This window comes from Malaclemys terrapin, chromosome 6, assembly GCF_027887155.1.
Source record: "Malaclemys terrapin pileata isolate rMalTer1 chromosome 6, rMalTer1.hap1, whole genome shotgun sequence".
Taxonomy (NCBI): domain Eukaryota; kingdom Metazoa; phylum Chordata; order Testudines; family Emydidae; genus Malaclemys; species Malaclemys terrapin.
This window is the reverse complement of record NC_071510.1, coordinates 81,715,184-81,737,276: the sequence shown is the minus strand read 5'-3', so window position 1 is coordinate 81,737,276 and position 22,093 is coordinate 81,715,184.

Genomic DNA, 22,093 nt, shown 5'->3' with positions numbered 1-22,093 from the left:
CAAACATATAGCGCTGTATAGAAGTAAGCAATAAGTTCCGCTGTCCTTCTAGTGTGCTTTTACCTTTTGTATTATTTGCTTTTCAGAGGGCACAATGAGGCCTTTAGGCCTAGCACTGAAAATCCTCATGTTTTCTTTTGCTGGAAAGTAGTTATTGCATATTGTGCTCCATAGAGCTTTTAATTATTATGGGCTTCATCCTGCCCCATCTGAGTCACTGGGAGTTATTGACTTCAATGGGCGCAGGATCAGACCCTATCCTAGGGCTTAATGAAAAAGTAAATCTAGTGGCAGCTTTATGGAGTATATCTAAATTTGCCAGAGAACCAGGAGCTAACTAAATCACCAAAGCATCTGTCCCAGAATAAACAAGTGTTTGTGTAAAACTTGGTAAGGAGTACATGGCCATAGTGTCTATGGCAGTTGTGCTGGACTCCTAGGCCTTGGCTACACTTGAGTTACAGTTAAATAAAGACACCCACAGCGCTGTAACTCACTCCCCGTCCACACAGGCAAGGCATGTACAGCGCTGTACCTCCGTGGCTACAGCGCTGCTTGTACTCCTCCTCCCCGAGAGGAATAAAGAGTACTGCTGCGCTGCGGCGCTGGTTTGGCCACCCAATGCACTCTGATTGGCCTCTAGAAATATTCGGCAGTATCCCACAATGCCTGTTCTAGTCACTCTGCTCATCATGCTCATCAGTTCGAACTCTACTGCTCTGGCCTCAGGTGACCAACCTTTATATTCCCTGGGAATTTTAAAAATCCCCTTCCTGTTTGCTCAGCCAGGTGTGGAGTGCTATCAGTGAATCTTTCCAGGTGACCATACCTCCACGCGCCAAACGAGCCCCCGCATGGAGCAATGGCGAGTTGCTGGACCTCATCAGTGTTTGGGGGGAGGAAGCTGTTCAGTCCCAGCTGCGCTCCAGCCGTAGGAATTACGATTCCTTCGGGCAGATATCAAGGGCCATGATGGAAAGGGGCCATGACCGGGACGCACTGCAGTGCAGGATGAAAGTGAAAGAGCTGCAAATTGCCTACCACAAAGCCCGTGAGGCAAACCACCACTTCGGTGCTGCCCCCACGACCTGCCGTTTCTACAAAGAGCTGGACGCGATACTTGGGGGTGACCCACCTCCACTCCAAGCACCACCATGGACACTTCAGAGCAGGGGGAGGAGGAAAGCGGGAGTGAGGGTGCTGCAGCGAGAGACACCCCGGAATCCCTGGAGGCAGGCAGCCAGGAGCTCTTCTCAAGCCAGGAGGAAGGTAGCCAGTTACAACAACTGGTACTTAGTGGAGGACAAACAGAAGAGCAGGTTCCCGGTAAGCGGCTTTTTTTTTTTTTCCCGGGAAGGAATTTTTTCAGTGCGGGCTCTTTGAGAGAGGAGGGTTAGGGCTGCATGCATGCCTAGATGCGGAATAGTGCATTAATATGGTCTATCACATCGCGGTAACACTGCTCTACAGCCAAAATGCTTCTGAAATAAATGTAGTCAAACTTTACTAATTCTGGGTCACTGAGAACAAAAATGATGCTTAAAATTGTTGATTGGCTCTAGTTTTCAAGTTATGCTATTGGGTCAGTATATACGACCCTTGACTTGGGAATGGCGGAGGATAAGTGAGTTATAAAGGGAAGGGATCTCAATTTAAACCAGAAATGACTAAAATACATCTTTGACTGGCTCTATGAATAAATCTATGACTGGGTTTGGACAGTACTTGCTTTTTAGGCAAAACAATGAATGATGCACTCTGAAGCTGGTATTGTGTCATACATGATATGAATTGCATCATGTTATTCCTAGAAGTCATGGATGTTGCAATCATAACGAAGCTTACATCACTCTGCTGAACAAATTGTCCTATATCAGCTCTAGAAATCAGACAGTGTCATGCTTTCTTATTTGTCAGTGTTTGATTTTGCAAAGGGACACATTCTGTTTAGCCAAAGTGAGCAGAGATGCCTTATACTTGTGTGAACAGTGCAGATAACTTCTGCTATGTTTGTGGTGAGGTGACTTTTGCATCACAAAAGCACAGTATAACCACTATGGTTAAGAAAGCCTAGCACCTTTATTTTGGCTGCAAAATTGGAGAGCAGGACAAGAGGTGGGCCCCACACATATGCTGCAACACATATGTGCAACAAATCTTCGCCAGTGGTTGAGCAGGAAAAGGAAATCTATGCCTTTTGCAGTGCCAGTGATTTGGAGAAAGCCAACAGATCATACCAGCAATTGTTACTTCTGCATAGTGCCTCCAGTTGGGAAAGGTGTCTCAAAGAAGAAAAAGTGGACTGTGCATTATCCAAACATTCCATCAGCTATACTCCCAGTACCCTACGGAGAAGGACTGCTGGTTCCTGATGCACCAGAAGCATTCTCACTTGAGTCAGAAGAGGAAGAGGAAGGAGGATGAAACTTCTGGTCCTGAACCATCAATGTCACAGGACCTACATTTTCTCCCATCCTCCTCCTCTGAACGACACTTCATAACACAAGGTGAACTGAATGACCTTGTCAGGGATTTGGAACTACCCGAGGGTAAGGCAGAGCTGTTGGGCTCCAGACTACAGCAGTGGAATCTCCTGGCAGGTGTTGTTAGGGTTTCCATGTTCTGTGACCGTCAAAAGGATCTTGTCCCATTCTTCTTCATGGAAGGTGATCTTGTAGCCTGCAACAACATCGATGGTGTGATGGCAGCCCTCAACATCGTTCACGATCCAGGTGAGTGGAGACTGTTCATTGATTCATTGAAGACGAGTCTTAAAGCTGTTTTACTGCATAATGGCAATGTTTTGCCATCAATTCCAGTTGGTCATGCAGTCCATATGAAGGAAACCTATGACAACATGAAACAACTTTTGAGGTGCATAAACTATGACCAACATCAGTGGCAGCTTTGTGGCGATTTGAAGGTTGTTGCTCTCTTGCTTGGTCTGCAGACTGCATACACAAAGTACTGCTGTTTTCTCTGCGAATGGGATAGTCGTGCAAGGGATTCCCACTACATCAAGAAAGATTGGCCACTCTGACAGTCATTGGAGCCTGGGAGGAAAAGTGTTCAGCATCCACCACTTGTTGAATCAAGGAAGATTTTGTTACCACCCTTACACATCAAGCTGGGTCTGATGAAGAACTTTGTCAAGGCCATTGACAAAACACAAGCAGCTTTCAAGTACCTCTGTGGAAAATTTCCAAGGTTAAGTGAAGCTAAGATAAAGGAAGGTGTCTTTGTTGGTCCTCAGATTCGTGAACTTCTTCGAGATGATGCATATAACCATTCACTGCGTGGCAAGGAAAAGACGGCATGGAAAGCCTTCCAGTTAGTGGCAATAAATTTTCTCGGAAACAACAAGGCAGACAACTACAGGTTGTTGGTGGAAAACCTCCTCAAGGCATACAAAAGCCTTGGTTGCAACATGTCACTAAAGATACATTTTTTGCACTCTCATCTAGATTTTTTTCCACCAAACTGCGGAGCAGTGAGCAACGAGCACGGCGAGCGATTTCACCAGGACATTGCAACAATGGAGAAACGCTATCAGGGCAAATGGAGCCCATCAATGCTTGCAGACTATTGCTGGACAGTAACAAGAGATGCTCCATTTAATGAATACAAGAGACAAGCCAAGAAACGCCGAGTAGACACTGAATAGGACTAAACTATGTACATAATAGTTTTTTGCCTTTTGTTTCATAATACATTTTATTTATTTAAAAATTATTATTGCTGATTTTTAAAGTGTTACATAAACAGGACAGGTGAAATATCATGTAAAGCAACCATAAACACATGAAAAGACCTACGTTTACAATTTATGATTAAAACTCTACTATCTACACAATATACATAGATATAAAATGTAAAAACTTAAATATTTTAGAAAGAGTAGCCAATCAGTTGTTTTAATTGTCATATTTGAATTCAGCACATCAAAATACATAATAAATAGCACATTTTATCTCTGAAGCCGACGACTTCTCAAAAATTGTAGACCAGTGTAATCGGCCTCGGTAATCTCTTTGAAAGTCTCATCCAGAACGTGGGCAATGCGCTTGCACAGGTTTATTGGGAGAGCCACCATGGTCCTTGTCCCAGTCAGGCTAACGTGTCCGCGCCACTGTGCCGCGAGGGGTGGGGGGACCATTGCTGCACACAGGCAAGCAGTGTATGGGCCAGGGCGGAAGCTGCATTGCAGTAGAAGACCGTCCCTTGCTTCCCAGGTCACCCTCAGCAGCGAGATATCTTCCAGGATAAACTCCTGTGGAAAATGTTGGGACAGTGTTCAGTGTAGGTGCCCCCTGCAGCTGTTGGCTTTCCCCAAGGCACAGAAACCCAGAGGACCATACAGCCCTGAAACAATCAGTCCCTCTTACTCACCATTTTGAGGCGCCCGTGGGTTATGTGCGCTCTCTTTGGGATGGGAAAATTATGCTATTGTGTAGACTGTGTGCGCCCTCCTTAAGTGCGGGGGAATCATTACTCTGTCTGGTATAAACAATGCTGCCTCTGTTAAGTGTTGCATTTTGCCTTTACAGATGCAACCTTGAGATCTCAGCCGTCCATTTTATCACTGGCTGAGAGACTGCAAAGACTCAGGAATAGACCGCGAAAAAGCAAAGAAGACATGCTGCAAGAAGTGATGCGGCAATGTATTAAAGAGAATGAGAAAGCACAGAACTGGAGGGAGAGAGAGGATCCGCCAGGAAAATGCAGCGCACCGGCAGCAAAGCACTGATAAGCTCATAAGGAGCCTGGAGCGCCAAGCAGACACTATCCAGGAGCTGGTAGCCATGCAGAAAGAGGAGCAGTACCGCAAACGCCACCCCGCACCTACAGCCTTTGTCCCAAAACTCTTTCCGTTTTGCCCCACTGTCACCTCCAACCCACTTTCCCCAACTTCCGTGTTCTTCACGCCACCCGCTGCCTCCAACACCTGTATCTTCACCACCCAGCCCTGAAAACCACGACCCTTACCCTCTGCACTCAACCCCCATCACCATGCAGTATAGCTATCCTGAAGTGCAGCACTCAGTGCACAGCACATCAGACAGGACATACGCGAATCTGTGATTGTACTGTTCCCCACTCCACCCCCTTGCCCTTTCTGATTCCCAAACAGTTGTGTTTCTTTTCAATAAATATTTTTTTTTGTTTTCAATAAATGGATTTTTTGGCTTTGAAAACATTCTTTATTATTGCATAAAGTAAAAGATACCTTAAGATACCTTAGCCCAGGAAAGAAACAGGCACTGCAAATCATCTGAGCAAACACAGATTCCTACTGACATTGTAACCACTGCACTTCACTCCCGTGCAGGGCACCAGACATTACTGCTGGTTTTCAGCCTCAAATTGCTCCCTCAAGGCATCCCTAATCCTTGCAGCTCCGTGCTGGGCCCCTCTAATAACCCTGCTCTCTGGCTGTGCAAATTCAGCCTCCAGGTGTTGAACATCGGAGGTCTATGCCTGACTGAATCTTTCACCCTTCCCTTCCACCACTCAGTGCTTCTTTCCCAAGCCCAAAAGCGGCATTCCACGGTGCTGAGCATGTCCGTGAATGCCACAAGCAATTTCGTGTTGTATGCGTTACGCGACTCGCTATCATTGTCGGACTCCTCACTGTCACTTTGGATTTTAAGGAATAGCTCGACTGCCAAATGTGATGTGCTGGTGAGACTCGTCAGCATACTCCTCAGCAGTTCAGGCTCCATTTCCCGCAGACCGAAACGGAACACAGATCGCGCTGCACAGAAACCGTTGAAAGATGGTGCCAAATGTGGACGGAAACACAGGTATTGCTGGGATGCAAAGCGATGCATCACGGGGCGTTGGGACAGGACCCAGAATGCCCCGCCCCCCCTCGCCCCCTTCCCACAACCCATGGTGCCAGAATGGGAAGAGGTGTTCTGTGGGATAGCTGTGGGATAGCTGCCCATAATGCACTGCTCCCAATGCTGCTGCAAGTGCCGCAAATGTGGCCATGACAGTGCACTGGCAGCTGTCAGTGTGGACAGACTGCAGCGCTTTCCCTACTCAGCTGTATGAAGACAGGTTTAACTCACAGCGCTGTACAGCTGCAAGTGTAGCTATACCTGTAGTTAGAAACAGAGTTGACAGGTCTTTCCAGGACAGCCACGTTACTCTTCACAGAACAGCTACTTTTCCAAATGAAAGAACACGTCTTTTTTATTTTTATTTTTTTCCAAAATACTCCTAAGGTACAGAAATAGTCAACATTATGGTCAGGTTAACCATCTGTAAAATTGTATTTCTTTCTTTCAAATGAGTTAATTTAGCACTGGTGAAAGGTACAAGACTGGCAGCACTGGAAACTGAAACACTCTCCGCAGACCAGCTACTGCATGAGCGACCTCAATGTAAGTTTCCCCATAAGGCTCCTTCAGATTGCATCAGCCCTCTTTTGGAGAGCCAGCTAAATATAGGAGGACATTTTTATCTCTATGCACAAGAACATTTGTCTTTTCCAATTAAAGTCTGGTGACATGGGAGGGGTTGTCCCCATTAGAAACATAATTGAGACCACCAATTCAGATAGATGAGTAACATCGGGCATAATAAATTTCACTCGAGCTTTATTTCTTACCAAAGAATTAATGTGCACTAGATTCTGCAGCCCTTCCTCATATTGTGTAGCACCTGACTCAATAAATGGTCACCCTGGAGTTATTGGCACTACTTACGGAGTAAGATGTTTTTCAGTTAATAAGAGCATCAAAATCCAGCCCCAAATTAGTGAAAGACTTCATATATCTGTAAATTGTCCAGTTGCCACCCATATTAAATATAATTTTACTAAAAAAATCATTTAAGGGGGGAAATAAAAAAAACTGGACCAAAAACTTAATTATGAAAAAAATCCTCCTCTTTTGCTTTCACTGATAACTTGCTCACTTCTAGCCCGGAATTAGTTTTTATTGCTAAGTGCTAATAGGCATAGGTGAACTAGTCTGGAAAAAGAATGAACTGACAGGCACTTCTTCCTATTACTTGTCCCAAACATTTTCTGAGGGTCAACATTTCTTCTGCAATTGTGATTTCAGCAGAAACACCAGAGAGAGGTTGGAAAGCAACAATAGTTAGCATTTATATAGCACATTAAATTTTTAAAGCACTTTAGCAACATTAACTAATCTTTGCAACAGCCCTGGGAGATAAGTATTGCTATACCGGTGTTTTGCAAATGGAAGAGAGAGACAGGAAGGTCAGTTCTGAACCCTGGTCAGGAAATTTGCACCACTCTGGTCGTGTAGAGGAGCTAGAAAGCAGCTGGATTTCCTTAGCTGAGGGTTTCCTCATCCTGGGTTGTCACCAGCTGGTATACATTACACCTACCCCTCTGAACTCCTAATATAAGAAACATCAAGGGGCTGAGTATATCCATCTGCTTTCTAGCTCAGCTGGTCCTTTGAAATTGTAACTAGTCAGACATAAGTTTTAAATATCAGGGGGTAGCCGTGTTAGTCTGTAAGTTTTAAAGTAGCTCTCAGACTGATCTAAACTCTGTTGGGGTCACATTTGCCCTTGACCAGCCCTAAAATCAGGAAGCCACGACTGGCTTCCCTATTCCATTGTGCTCAGGAAAAATTGAGGACTGGGGCTACATTTAAATGAGTAGCCCAAGGCCACAGAGGGAATAAGTGACAACCAGGTTCTGTAAAGGTCATGGGCAAACCTGTTCTCCCAAAATTTTTAAGCCAGATTTTTTGGTGTGTTTCTAAAGCAACCTGCCATTATAGGGAAGTAGAGTGGTGAGTCATTCTCTGGATGTTTGCCAGGGCTGCATCACAATAATATGCTGAAAAGCTGCTCAGATAGAAAGAGAAGGAAAGAACTGATGAAGGTGGGATTGGGAGAGATTAAATGCTTCTCTTCACATACAGCGCTGCACCAGCGTAGTTATGCCGCTGTCGTGCTTTAGTGAAGACGCTACTACGCCGATGGAAGAGCTTCTCCCGTTGGCATAGTTAATCCACTTGCGATGGGCAGTAGTGCGTCCCGTCGACAGAGCGCTGTCTACTGGGGTTTAGGTCAGTATAACTATGTTACTCAGGTGTGTGGATTTTTCACACCCCAGAGCGACATAGTTATACTGATATAAATTTGTACCAGAGACCTGGCCTGAGGGAAGACGATACAGACTTGTACCGTTTTCTGAATCTATGTAAGAAATTCAATATTACCAATATTGTTGGTTTTGCAGCAATTCACCTTTAGTCTGGGTGCTCCTAATGCAGCTCACTGCCACACAAGGGTACCATGCCAAATAATTATGGAGTTGTTGGGTATGTCTGACCTTAGGTTCCCTGCAGTGTAGTTGTAGGTGTGTCAGTCACAGGATATTGGAGACACATGGGTGAGGTAATATCTTTTATTGGATCAACTTCTGTTGGTTAGTTTGTCTCTCTCAATAAAAGATATTACCCCACCTTATGTCTCATGTGATCCTACTGTCACCAAAGAGGTCTTTGATGACATTTGAGGTAAGTTGGGTGCCCTGGAGACTTGTGGGGAAGGAGACTTCTGAGAAAATTCCTGGGGGTAATGGAAAGTCTGTCTGAGCAGTGGCAACTGAACTTCAGGATCTTTTCTGAAATCTGAGATAAGGTTCACACAAGGTAATGCAGCCCAATCCCACCCTGATTTGGGGTATTTTGTGTATTCTTATTAAAGGTAACATAAGAGTTAGGAGGCATGTTGTGGCCAGAGTTCTTTGGAGAAGGGATCATCTTTTTGTTCTGCGTTTGTACAGTGGGGTCCTGAACTAAGGCTTCTAAGTTCTATGGTGAAAACATATTAATTATTATTACTATTATAATGATTGACCCGGGGGAAAGGAGGAGGGTGAGAGGAGACTGAGTAGAGGAGAAAGATCTGGTTGTCTTGGGAGGAAGGAGTATGCTTATGAGGAAATTATCCACTCTCCCCACTTAAATTGCACATAAGGAAACACAGAGAACTTGGGCATTGCTCTTTATCCATAAAGATAATCAATGAAGACATCCTAATCAATGGCAGTAAAGTTAGACAGAAAGGAGTCTTCTGTAGGTATAAGTCAATTAGGGGTAATGTCATATCCGTTAAAAGTGACTTGTGTGAACACGATACATCTGAAACATTACGTTGATACAGATGCCTTATAGTAAGTTATGGATCTGCTCTAACTCATTAACTAAGAAAAATGCCAGAGACATAGACTCATAGACTCTAAGGTCAGAAGGGACCATTATGATCATCTAGTCTGACCTCCTGCATGATGCGGGCCACAAAAGCTGACCCACCCACTCCCGGAAGAATTCTCTCCCTTGACTCAGCTGTTGAAGTCCCTAAATCATGATTCAAAGACTTCAAATCGCTGAGAATCCTCCAGCAAGCGACCCCTGTCCCATGCTGCGGAGGAAGGCGAAAAACCTCCAGGGCCTCTGCCAATCTACCCTGGAGGAAAATTCCTTCCCGACCCCAAATATGGCGATCAGCTGAACCCCGAGCATGCGGGCAAGATTCTCTAGCCAGACCCTCTGGAAAAAATTCTCTGTAGTAACTTTTAATATCCCATCATTAACCATTGTTGCTAATTACCAGCGATGGCACGTTATTGACCTATTGACTAAAATCACTTTATCCCATCAAACCATCCCCTCCATAAACTTATCAAGCTTAATCTTAAAGCCAGAGAGGTCTTTCGCCCCCACTGTTTCCCTCGGAAGGCTGTTCCAAAACTTCACCCCTCTGATGGTTAGAAACCTTCGTCTAATTTCAAGCCTAAACTTCCCGACGGCCAGTTTATATCCATTTGTTCTCGTGTCCACATTAGTACTGAGCTGAAATAATTCCTCTCCTTCCCTGGTATTTATCCCTCTGATATATTTAAAGAGAGCAATCATATCCCCCCTCAGCCTTCTTTTGGTTAAGGTAAACAAACCGAGCTCCTTGAGTCTCCTTTCATAAGACAAAAAGAAGAATAGGAGTACTTGTGGCACCTTAGAGACTAACAAATTTGTTAGTCTCTAAGGTGCCACAAGTACTCCTGTTCTTCTTTTTGCGGATACAGACTAACACGGCTGTTACTCTGAAACCTTTCATAAGACAGATTTTCCATTCCACGGATCATCCTAGTGGCCCTTCTCTGTACCCGTTCCAGTTTGATTTCATCCTTTTTAAACATGAGAGACCAGAACTGCACACAGTACTCCAAATGAGGTCTCACCAGTGCCTTGTATAACGGAACCAGCACCTCCTTATCCCTACTAGAAATACCTCGCCTAATGCATCCCAAGACCGCATTAGCTTTTTTCACGGCCACGTCACATTGCCGACTCAGTCAATGAAAATACGTATCACACAGAAGCATGGTGAGATGTAGCTCAAAAAATGTGCTAAGAGTTTCTTAGTGAAAATAATTTGAGAGACTGTACACATTTCATTCAAATACACTTTGATGAGAGAAGAGGAGAGCCAGTCCTAAATATTTTAGGCCTGATTCTGCTGCTCTTGCCTTGACTAGAACCTTATAGCTGGAATAGTCCCATTGAAACCAGTGCACTTAGGTTAGGTGAGTAAAGATGACAGAGTTGGGCACTTTGAGAGGTTTTCCTAAAAAGTTCTACTTCCCCTGTGAGCAGAGTCAGGCTCTAGCCCTAACTGACCTTCTAGTCACACAAAAATCATCACTGATCTTAATCATTTCTCCTCAGTCCTCCACCATGAGACTCCACAAATCAGACTGCACTGAACTCTCCTCCTTAACATTATGTGAATTCACGAGTCTCCATCACTCAGGCTCCAGCGTCTTCCCCCTTGCCTCATTATCAGGCTGCATTGCATCCGCCACACACCATTCTGATCCTCACAGAAGTATTCACATCATTTACTTTCCTCCAGTATTTTTAGTCATTGCTCTGGCTTGTGGGTCCCAGTTCCCTCTCCAGGGTGCAGCCATTTTCCTTTTCTGATCCCAAGTTAACCTGCTTTTGAACTAGGCAGTAGCAGTCTGAGATCAGGAAAAAAGTGGCATATATGTTTTCCAACCTGGCACTTGGTGACATTTATGTACCTCACAGTGTGCCAAAGTACATGCATCATAAGTCATCAGGACCAGCTCTTAAAAAGGATGAAAGCCTCACCACCCAAGAAAGAATATTTCTTGTCAGCTTCAAGAGGGAATAATCTACACTGGGTTAGCAGAGATCACGTGGCAGTGACTGGAGGACAGTATTCTACTCAGTCAAGTTTTTAGTGCCCTAACTTATCAGTATTTGACTATGTCCCCTGTGGCACAGTGCCATCTTGTGGTCTTGCAGATAACTAACAGTAAGAAGGATAGCTGGAATGAGTCACGAGTATTGGAGTTCTTTGGGCTGGTCTACACTGGGGGGAGGAATCGATCCAAGATACGCAACTTCAGCTATGCGAATAGTGTAGCTGAAGTCGAAGTATCTTGGATCGCATTACCTGGGGTCCAGACGGCGTGGGATCGACGGCCGCGGCTCCCCGTTCAACTGCGCTACCGCCGCTCGCTCTGGTGGAGTTCCGGAGTTGACGGTGAGCGGGTTCGGGCAATTGATAAATTGCATCTCATTGATCCCGGATAAATCTATTGCTACCCGCCGATATGGCGGGTAGTGAAGACATACAATTGAGTAAGACATTTAATCTGGTCTCACCAATAAGTGATAGATGTAACAATTAAATGAAAGCTTTTTGCTGAAACCTGGTAATCTGTTTCCTCAAATATACTACAGATTTCCTTTGGCTATGTGTAGCACTGTAAAATGTCAAGCTGTCTGGTGGATAACAATTCTGTTGTGCAGCAATTTTTGAGGTTTCAAAATTCATTTTTGTTTGGCACTGAAACAAAACCAAAATCCTTTCAAATGTTTTCACAAAAATGGAATTGTGTCAAGATGTCTATTTTGGGACCAAAAACTGAGCCTTTAGCTGCTAGGGGGTAGGTGTGTGTGTTAATGGTTAAGACAATAGTCTATCATGTGGGAGAGCCATGTTCAAGTACCTGCTCTGTGTGAGTCAGACAGAGTCAACACATAACTGTTCAAAAGCCGCGGTAGATGTGACTGCCCCACAGAGGTTTTCAAACTGTGGGGCATACCCCCCCCCCAGGGGGTTGTGAGGGAACATTGGGGGAGGGCATGGCCCATAGTGGGGCTTGGTCAGGCTGGCCAGCTGCTTGGGGAGGGAGATCTACCCCCCTGACTCACCTCAGTGGCCACCTGTCAGGGTTGGAAAGGTAGAACTAAAAGCATCTGGGGGAGAGGGGTGCATGACCACACCTGCTCACCCACGCATCGCCTCTGCACTCAGAGCAGACATTTTTCTCCCAGATCACTCTGATTCAGGAATAGCAGGGACTTGAAAGTGGCTCTCCCACATCCCCACACAGTGCCCTCACCACCAGGCTAAACAGTATCAGAATTTCACTCCCAAAAATGTCATGCCAAAAATTTTGTTGAAACCTATACATCTGTGAAATGTTTCTGCTTTGACAAAATATCCAAAGTTCCCAATTTTTAATAGCCATAAACTTCAGTTTGTCAAAAATGTTCTGATCACCTTTGGTATAATAGTTTTAGCTTACAAAGCAGAGAGAGTTCTGAGCACACAGGTGTATTGCATATTTTTTTCCCCACATGGTGCATGATTTTTTTTTTTAATTTGAGGCATGTGAGGACATCAGATTCAGGTGGTCACATAAAGAATCCAAAAAGGCCTAGGGAGGTTGGAAAAATAACTATTGTCTTGAGTTATCAAGCCACATGATGAGAAAGCTCTATGACCCCATTTGGCTAAAGACTTAGCTGATTTGTATGTGCAGAAATATAATGCAATTCAATGCAAGTATGTTGAATGTGGATTCTATTGTGACTATTTATGATGCTGGGATGTTAAAAGTGTCAATGTAATCAATAAAAAGGAAGAGGTCTGGGAGCAGAGCTCAATCTAAGCAGTCAAACCTTTACAGAACATTGCCACTGAAATATTTAGTGACTACAATGAAGGTGCTGTTCTTTTGACATGATGAGTTTCATGCCTCCTGGCACAACAGTTATGAGCTTTCAGTCAGTAATCAAATAACTCCATATTTTTCATAGCAAAAAAGACATCTGCTTCTTTTTCCTCTCCCTCTGACATACAATGATTACATGACATCCCCCCTGCCCTCTCCCCCTAGACAAAGAGAGAGTAAGGATAGGAAGAAGAATAAAAGGTGAAAACATTGCAAAATGGATGTCACTATTGCATTTGGCTATTGCTTTGAGTTCTGGACATGTATCTAAGCTGTGGGGGTCTTAAAATATTACAGAGCTGATGTTTAAGTTTGGAGAGAAGGTATTTTACACCTAAGGCCCCTTTATACTCCTTGGCAAGTTGGCCAAAGATTTTGTGACAAAGCTCCTGCAGCAGAAAGAAAATTCTACAGCAGCTCCAGATAAATTCAAGACCTGAGGTCATTAACGATTTAAATATTAGAAGTGGATAACTCATTTTTGTTATGGATAACACATTAATATATTGTCATTTATTTTGATATTAAATTCAATTAATTTTACTTGGCCTTTCCATTTACAAGATTAGAATGGCATAGATATTTGAACCAATAATACATAATTGCATTGTAAAAGTTTTCAAAGGGAAAACTGGAGGTTTTGGCAGCAAGACAGGGAAAGGCATTTGGAGATTGTGGAATAAATACATTAGCAGAACAATCCAGCTACCATGATAGGCAATGAAATATTCAACAATGTTGTCACCTTTTAGAGCTAACATACACATTGAATTAAATGGGGCAGCTCACATCTCTCAGAGCTATTGTTTCTGGCTGTGCAGCACTACATTCACTGATGTACACTCACTTCATGTTTGTAGGATTTTCTGTGTAACTACAAAGGCCAGAAACAAAAGGCCACAATTCTCTGCTTCTGCAAATGGAAACAGCTCACATTTGACCTTGAGTTTTTAAAATAAAATCGTAGATGCTGATATATAATTTAGCAAGAACTGCACTCTGCAGCAATTCCCACAGACACAGAATACCTGCCTTTGCCATCTCTTGGTGATTGATTTTAAATGGCAGCAGTTTTCCAAACAGTGCTCAGTTTCCTTTCTGTGATGGAAGATGCTGCCTTTGTCCGAAGGCAGCAACAGAGAGATTCTTTCTGGAGTGATCAATCTTCAGGAGCAATGGAGAGGGGATTTAGGTGGGAAAAAAAATGTACCTTGGCATAAAGCTTTTACCGCAGTGAGCACCAACCACTTCTTCAGTGTTTGAACATTTTCCAGGAGAACACAGGAGACAGAAAGTGAGGGTGTGTCTATATGAACACCTAGTTCGTGGCAGCCTGGCATGTAAATTTTCTCTGCACTGCATGCTGTACACTAAGCCTGGCCTGCTGGAAATTAGGTCAGTATAACTAGGTCACTTAAAGGTGTAAAACATCCACCCCCCTGAACAACTCAGTTAAACTAAACTAACCTCTTGTGTAAAGAGTATTAGGTCAACGGGAGAATTCTTCTGTCAACCTAGCTACTGCCTCCTAGGGAGTTGGAGTACCTATGCTGATGGGAGAACCCCTCCCATCAGCATAGTTAGCATCTTCACTGAAGTGCTACAGTTACAGCATTAAGTAACAGAGGGTCCTGTGGCACCTTTAAGACTAACAGAAGTATTGGGAGAATAAGCTTTCGTGGGTAAGAACCTCACTTCTTCAGATGCAAGTAATGGAAATCTCCAGAGGCAGGTATAAATCAGTATGGAGATAACAAGGTTAGTTCAATCAGGGAGGGTGAGGTGCTCTGCTAGCAGTTGAGGTGTGAACACCAAGGGAAGAGAAACTGCTTCTGTAGTTGGATAGCCATTCACTGTCTTTGTTTAATCCTGATCTGATGGTGTCAAATTTGCAAATGAACTGGAGCTCAGCAGTTTCTCTTTGGAGTCTGGTCCTGAAGTTTTTTTGCTGTAAGATGGCTACCTTTACATCTGCTATTGTGCGGCCAGGGAGGTTGAAGTGTTCTCCTACAGGTTTTTGTATATTGCCATTCCAGATATCTGACTTGTGTCCATTTATCCTCTTGCGTAGTGACTGTCCAGTTTGGCCAATGTACATAGCAGAGGGGCATTGCTGGCATATGCTGGCATATATAACATGGGTGGACGTGCAGGTGAATGAGCTGGTGATGTTGTAGCTAATCTGGTTAGGTCCTGTGATGGTGTTGCTGGTGTAGATATGTGGGCAGAGTTGGCATCGAGGTTTGTTGCATGGGTTGGTTCCTGAGTTAGAGTTGTTATGGTGCGGTGCATGGTTGCTGGTGAGAATATGCTTAAGGTTGGCAGGTTGTCTGTGGGCGAGGACTGGCCTGCCTCCCAAGGTCTGTGAAAGTGAGGGATCATTGTCCAGGATGGGTTGTAGATCACTGATGATGCATTGGAGAGGTTTAAGCTGAGGACTGTAGGTGATGGCCAGTGGAGTTCTGTTGGTTTCTTTTTTGGGCCTGTCTTGTAGCAGGAGGCTTCTGGGTACACATCTGGCTCTGTTGATTTGTTTCTTTATTTCCTTGTGTGGGTATCGTAGTTTTGAGAATGCTTGGTGAAGATCTTGTAGGTGTTGGTCTCTGTCTGAGGGGTTGGAGCAGATGCGATTGTACCTCAGTGCTTGGCTGTAGACGATGGATCGTGTGGTGTGACCGGGGTGGAAGCTGAAGGCATGAAGGTAGACGTAGCGGTCGGTGGGTTTTCGGCATAGGGTGGTGTTAATGTAGCCATCGCTTATTTGTACGGTGGTGTCTAGGAAGTGGACCTCCCGTGTAGATTGGTCCAGGCTGAGGTTGATGGTGGGGTGGAAGCTGTTGAAATCATGGTGGAATTCTTCCAGGGTCTCCTTCCCATGGGTCCATACGATGAAGATGTCATCAATATAGCATAGATAGAGAAGGGGCATGAGTGGATGAGAGCTGAGGAAGCATTGTTCCAGGTCAGCCATAAAAATGTTGCCATATTGTGGGGCCATGCTGGTGCCCATAGCGGTGCCACTGGTCTGGAGGTATATATTGTCACCAAATTTGAAATAATTGTGCGTGAGGATAAAGTCACAGTGCTCAGCAATAAGTTGTGCTGTGTCATCATCAGGGATACTGTTCCTGACAGCTTGTATTCCATCTGTGTGTGGGATGTTTGTGTAGAGAGTCTCTACATCCATGATGGCTAGGATGGTGTTTTCTGGGAGGTCACCAATGCATTGTAGTTTTCTCAGGAAATCTGTGGTGTCACGGAGATAGCTGGGAGTGCTGGTGGCGTAGGGTCTGAGTAGGGAGTCCACATATCCAGACAGTCCTTCAGTGAGAGTGCCAATGCCCGAGATGATGGGGCGTCCAGGATTTCCAGGTTTGTGGATCTTAGGTAGTAGATAGAATAACCCCGGTCGGGGCTCTAAGGGTATGTTGATTTGTTCCTGTGTTAGTGTAGGGAGTGTCCTGAGTAGATGGTGCAGTTTCTTAGTGTATTCCTCAGTGGGATCTGAGGAAAGTGGCCTGTAGAATTTGGTATTGGAGAGTTGTCTGGCAGCCTCCTTCTGGTAGTCAGACCTGTTCATGATGACAACAGCACCTCCTTTATCAGCCTCTTTGATGATAATGTCAGGGTGGTTTCTGAGGCTGTGGATGGCATTGCATTCTGCATGACTTAGGTTATGAGGCAAGCAATGTTGTTTTTTCACAATTTCTGCCTGTGCACGTCGGCGGAAGCATTCTATGTATAGGTCCAGACTGTCATTTCGACCCTCAGGAGGAGTCCATGTGGAGTTCTTCTTCCTGTGTTGTTGGTGGGAGGGTATCTGTGTATCAGTGCGCTGTTCAGTTTTATCCTGAAAGTATTCTTTGAGTCGGAGGCGGCGAAAGTAGGCTTCCAGATCACCGCAGAGCTGTATCATGTTCGTGGGGGTGCTGGGGCAAAAAGAGAGTCCCCGAGATAGGACAGATTCTTCTGCTGGGTTGAGTGTGTAGCTGGATAAATTGACGATATTGCTGGGTGAGTTAGGGGTACCCCTGTTGTGGCCCCAAGTGGCAGGTAGTTTTTTAGACAGCTTACGGACCTTTTTCCTTTGTAGAGAAGTGAAGTGTGTAATGTAGATCTCCTGTTTTATTTTAGTAAATTCCATTTGTGTGGAGGGTTGGTTATTTATGAAAGTCTCCAGGTTGGAGAGGTTACAGCATTGCAACTGCACTGTTGCAGCTAAGTGTAAACAAGCCCTAAGTATCCATGTGGAGCCTGCTGCCATTCATTAAAAGTTCCCTAGTGCACTTTGATCTATGTCAGTTTAAAAGAAGCATAGCTCAAAGTAGGATTGCCAGGTGTCTGGTTTTCAGCCAGAACACCCAGTCGAAAAGGGACTGTAGCAGAGCAAAGACTCACTGGTGCGGCGCCTCCTGCTGGTCGTCTTGGGAATTAGCTCTTTCCAGTGTGTGGAGTGCTACCTTCTGTCCAGTGTCTTGCCTGCCTTAGATCTCATGTCCCTCCCAGACCCTGCTACTCTTCACCTCGGGGTTCTGCCCCAGCAGTACCCCCACACTCTAGGTCTCCCCTCCTAGGGGAACCCCCAACCCTCTAAGCCCACCTTGCCTCAGTAGCTACTGCCAGTCATCTAGCCACTGCTCACTGGGGCAGACTGCAGTCTGTAATAGCCACTCATCATTGGCAAGGGGTTAGAACCAGCTCCCTCTGCCTATTCCCAGGCTGCACCTCTGTTGCCCCAGTACCTTTGTATGCCTTCACCAAGGGCTGCATCCTGGGGGTTTACCAGGCTGGAGCTCCCTTGCCCCATTCCCCAGTACTGCTTCAGTTCAGGTACCTTTCTCTCAGGCAGCTAGCCCTTCTCACTCCAGCACTGGAGAGACTCTTCCTCCAATTCCTGGGCCCCAGCCTTCTTATCAGGGCCAGCTGGGCCCTAATTGAGCTGGCCACACCTGTGGCTGCTTCCCCAATCAGCCTATTTTTGCTGCTTCTGCTCCTCTATCCCAGCAACAGCCCCCTCCAGGGCTGCTTTTAACCCTTTTTACCTTGGATTTGGGCAGTTGCCCCACTACAGGGACCCTGTCAGCTGTGTTGGCAGCCAGCATCTCCTTCTGGCTCCTAGGCAGAGGGGCAGCCACCCTGAGCGCCAGCTCCGCAGCTCCCATTGGCCAAGAACTGTGGCCAATTGGAGCTGAGGGGGTGGGGCCTGCAGGCTAGGACAGTGAATCCCTCCACCTAGGAGCCAGAGGGACAGGTCACCACTTTTCGGGAGCCAACTGAGGTCAGTGCTGCCTAGAGCCCGCACCCCCTCCCACACCCTGACCCAACTCAGAACCCCCTCCTACATCCAAACTCCCTCCCAGAACCCACACCCTCTCCCGCACCCCAACACCCTGCCCCAGCCCTGAGCCCCCACCCACATTCCGAACCCCTCAGCCCCACCCTGGAGCCCTCTCCTGTACTGTAAACTCCTCATCCCTGGCCCCATCCCAGAGCCCACACCCTCACCGCAACCCTCTGCCCCAGCCTAGTGAAAATGAGTGAGCGAGCAATAGTAGGGGAGAGCGAGCAACGGAGGGAAGTGGGGCCTCAGAAAAGGGGCAGGAGGGGGCAGGGCAAGGGTGTTCGGTTTTCTGCAATTAGAAAATTTGCCAACCCTAGCACTAGTGAACTTATAGTGCACGGCAGCAAGGTCCACACGTAGTGCATGGCAGGTTAGTGTGAGGTAGATTTACATCCCATCCTGCCACAAACTAAGTGTTCATATAGATAAACCCAGAGAGAGAGAGAGAGAGAGAGAGAGGAAAAACATGTGTTACTATGTTCTGGGCCTCACAGAAGGCAATGAGAGAACAATTCAAAATATATCTGAGAATATTCACTTAAATAAAATACTGAATTTATTTCTACACTGGTTGCCCCCCGTTCATAGTCATGTCAAGAGAATATTCTAGCAAGTGGGTTTATGAGCAGGAATGTTAATCTAAATACCGTAATTTATTTTAAGGGACTACTATCAGAGAATATTTGAATTCAAAATCCAATTTCCACACAATCACCAATATTTGTTTAGAACTTAGAAAAATTCTAAGATCAATAATGCAGTTTCACTAGCTTTCAGAAACAGTTTCCCCACTCTGTCTCCAAATTTACTAAGTACATACTGATGCAAGCTATAACATTAGTTACAACCAACTATTATCTTTTGCCTGTTCCCAAACATGTTTAGCTGATAGGAACACAGCAGTTCATATGGACTTCAGCTGAGTCCCCATGTGCATCCTTTAATGTAATAAAGCATTTAGTTATTGGATTAACACACTATAAAGCACATACTTAACAACTTGGATATTGATTTTATGTTTTTATAGTTTATCTTTAATACACTTAAAGACAACTCTTAGTCCCTTGGAAAGTCCTTGTGGGTTTGCAGGATAAGTCTCTTTATGGTTGCAGCCCAATGTATTTGACGAATATTTTGTTAGCATATACACAGAGTCATTCACTGAAGAAAGGAAAAGAAAACATGACAGATTATTTGGTTTGTTCAAGATATTACCTTAGATCTTTGGGAGAAGTGTTTTTAGTGAAATGCCTTGACTGGAACTTGCTTTCTGATCTGTCTTGGAATTTGAAGCTAAGCAACTTTTTATTTGCTCCTTAACATCACGATTGCAAACACCATGTGACCTTTAGGTGTACAGTTGTATTATATATGTACTAACAGTCCTGTGTGTGTGCAATGTTTCTTTAGCTGCTTTGTGTATTTCTGGTTTACTGAAAAGATACCTGCTTGCAGTGTGGAAAACAGACAGATAGTATTGTATCTTTGAACTCTTCAGGTTTACAGATTTGTCTGACTGTTTACATGGATATTGCGTGCATTAGATCTAATTATAAATATGGAAAAATAGCTGGTCCTGTTTTGGGTGTGAAAAATATAGCTAACAGCTAAATTAATAAAGGGTCATTTGTGCAGGAGTTATATATTTAGGATATATTCTGGTAACTTTAAAGGCATTTTTATAAAAGTTTATTTATACCACATAATTAGTAGTCTCAGGGACAAATGTTCCTACTTTCATGTCATTTTTGTTTGGCTGAGACTAAAAGAACAGCTGTCACACTAGGTAAACATTCCCTTTGTTTTGTTTTTAAAAAGCAGAACTCGGTGAAATTGGTACCTTTTCTATATTGATGTTCAGGAAGAGGAGTGTCTAGGATAAAGTCTAATATCTGGATAGTAATTTAACAAAATAGGGAAAGGAAATTTAGAATGAGGCTATGTCTACATGAAAATACCTTAACCGGTGTAAGTATACTGGTATAATGCACAGGCAAAGTACTCCTAGTGTGGTTGTGCTTTGTACTGGGGTAGTAAAACCATCCACCACAAACAAAACAAGGTACACCAGCAAAATCACAGCTTTGGTTGCATAGCTGCATCTACCTTAAGGACTTCTACCATCGCCTCTATGCAATTCCTGTGGAACTCCAGTCAACCCATGGAACTGTAAAGGCCAAGAATATAACAGGGTTAAAAAAAGAACTAGATATTGTTCATGAATGATAGGTCCATCAATGGCTATTAACCAAGATGATCAGGAATGGTGTCCCTAGACTTTGTTTGCCAACAGCTGGGAATGGACAACAGGGGATGAATCATTTGATGATTGTGTGTTCTGTTCATTCCCTCGGGGGCACCTGGCATTGGCCACTCTTGGAAGACAGGATACTGGGCTAGATGGACCATTGGTCTGACCCAGTATGGCCATTCTTATGTATTAAGGGATCACACCTCTGACCAAACATAGCTATCCACAGCCAAAGAGTGTGATTTTCAAAGCATTCAGTATTTGTCTAAGGTCAAGTCTACACTAAAAAGTTAGGTTGACCCAACTACATTGCTCATGGGTATGAAGAGTCCATGCTCTTGAGTAGATAATTAAGCCAACCTAGCACCCTGTGTAGACAGCACTAGGTTGAGGGAATAATTCTTCTGTTGACCTAGCTACCTACCTCTCAGGTAGGTGGATTAACTAGTGATAGAAGAGCCACTCCTGTTGCTGAAGTGAATGTCTACCCTGAAGCGCTACAGTGGTGCAGCTGCAGCTTTTTCAGTGAAGACATAGGCCTTGGCTACACTTGCAGACGTACAGCACCGTGAGTTAAACCTGACTTCGTGCAGCTGAGTAGGGAAAGCGCTGCAGTCTGTCCACACTGACAGCTGCCCAGCACACTGTCGTGGCCACATTTGCGGCAACTGCAGCGCTATTGGGAGCGGTGCATTATGGGCAGCTATTCCACAGAGCACCTCTTCCCATTCTGGCGGCGTGGGTTGTGGGAAGGGGGCGTAGGTGCGGGGCATTCTGGGTCCTGTACCAACGCCCCGTGATGCATTGCTTCGCATCCCAGAAATCCCTTTGTTTCCGTCCACCTTTGGCACCATCTTTCAACTGTTTCTGTGCAGCGAGATCTGTCTGCGGGAAATGGAGCCCGAACTGCTGAGGCGTATGCTGACTTATCTCGCCAGCACGTCACGTTTGGCTGTCAAACTATTCCTTAAGATCCAAAGTGACAGTGAGAGTGAGGAGTCCGATGATGCTATCAAGCCGCGTAACGCGTACGACATGAAATTGCTTGCGGCATTCATGAACATGCTCAGCACCATGGAACGCCGCTTTTGGGCTCGGGAAGCAAGCACTGAGTGGTGGGATCACATGGTCATGGAAGTCTGGGATGACGAGCAGTGGCTGCAGAACTTTCGGATGAGAAAAGCCACTTTCATGGGACTGTGTGAGGAGCTTGCCGCCACCTTACGGTACAAGGACAAGAGATTGAGAGCTGCCCTGCCAGTGGAGAAGCGGGTGGCTATTGCAATCTGGAAGCTGGCAACTCTAGGTTGGTCGCAAACCAGTTTGGAGTGGGAAAGTCGACCGTTGGAATCGTGTTGATGCAAGTTTGCAAGTCCATTAATCGCATCCTACTCAGAAGAACCGTGACTCTGGGTAACGTGCAGGAAATAGTGGATGGCTTTGCACAAAT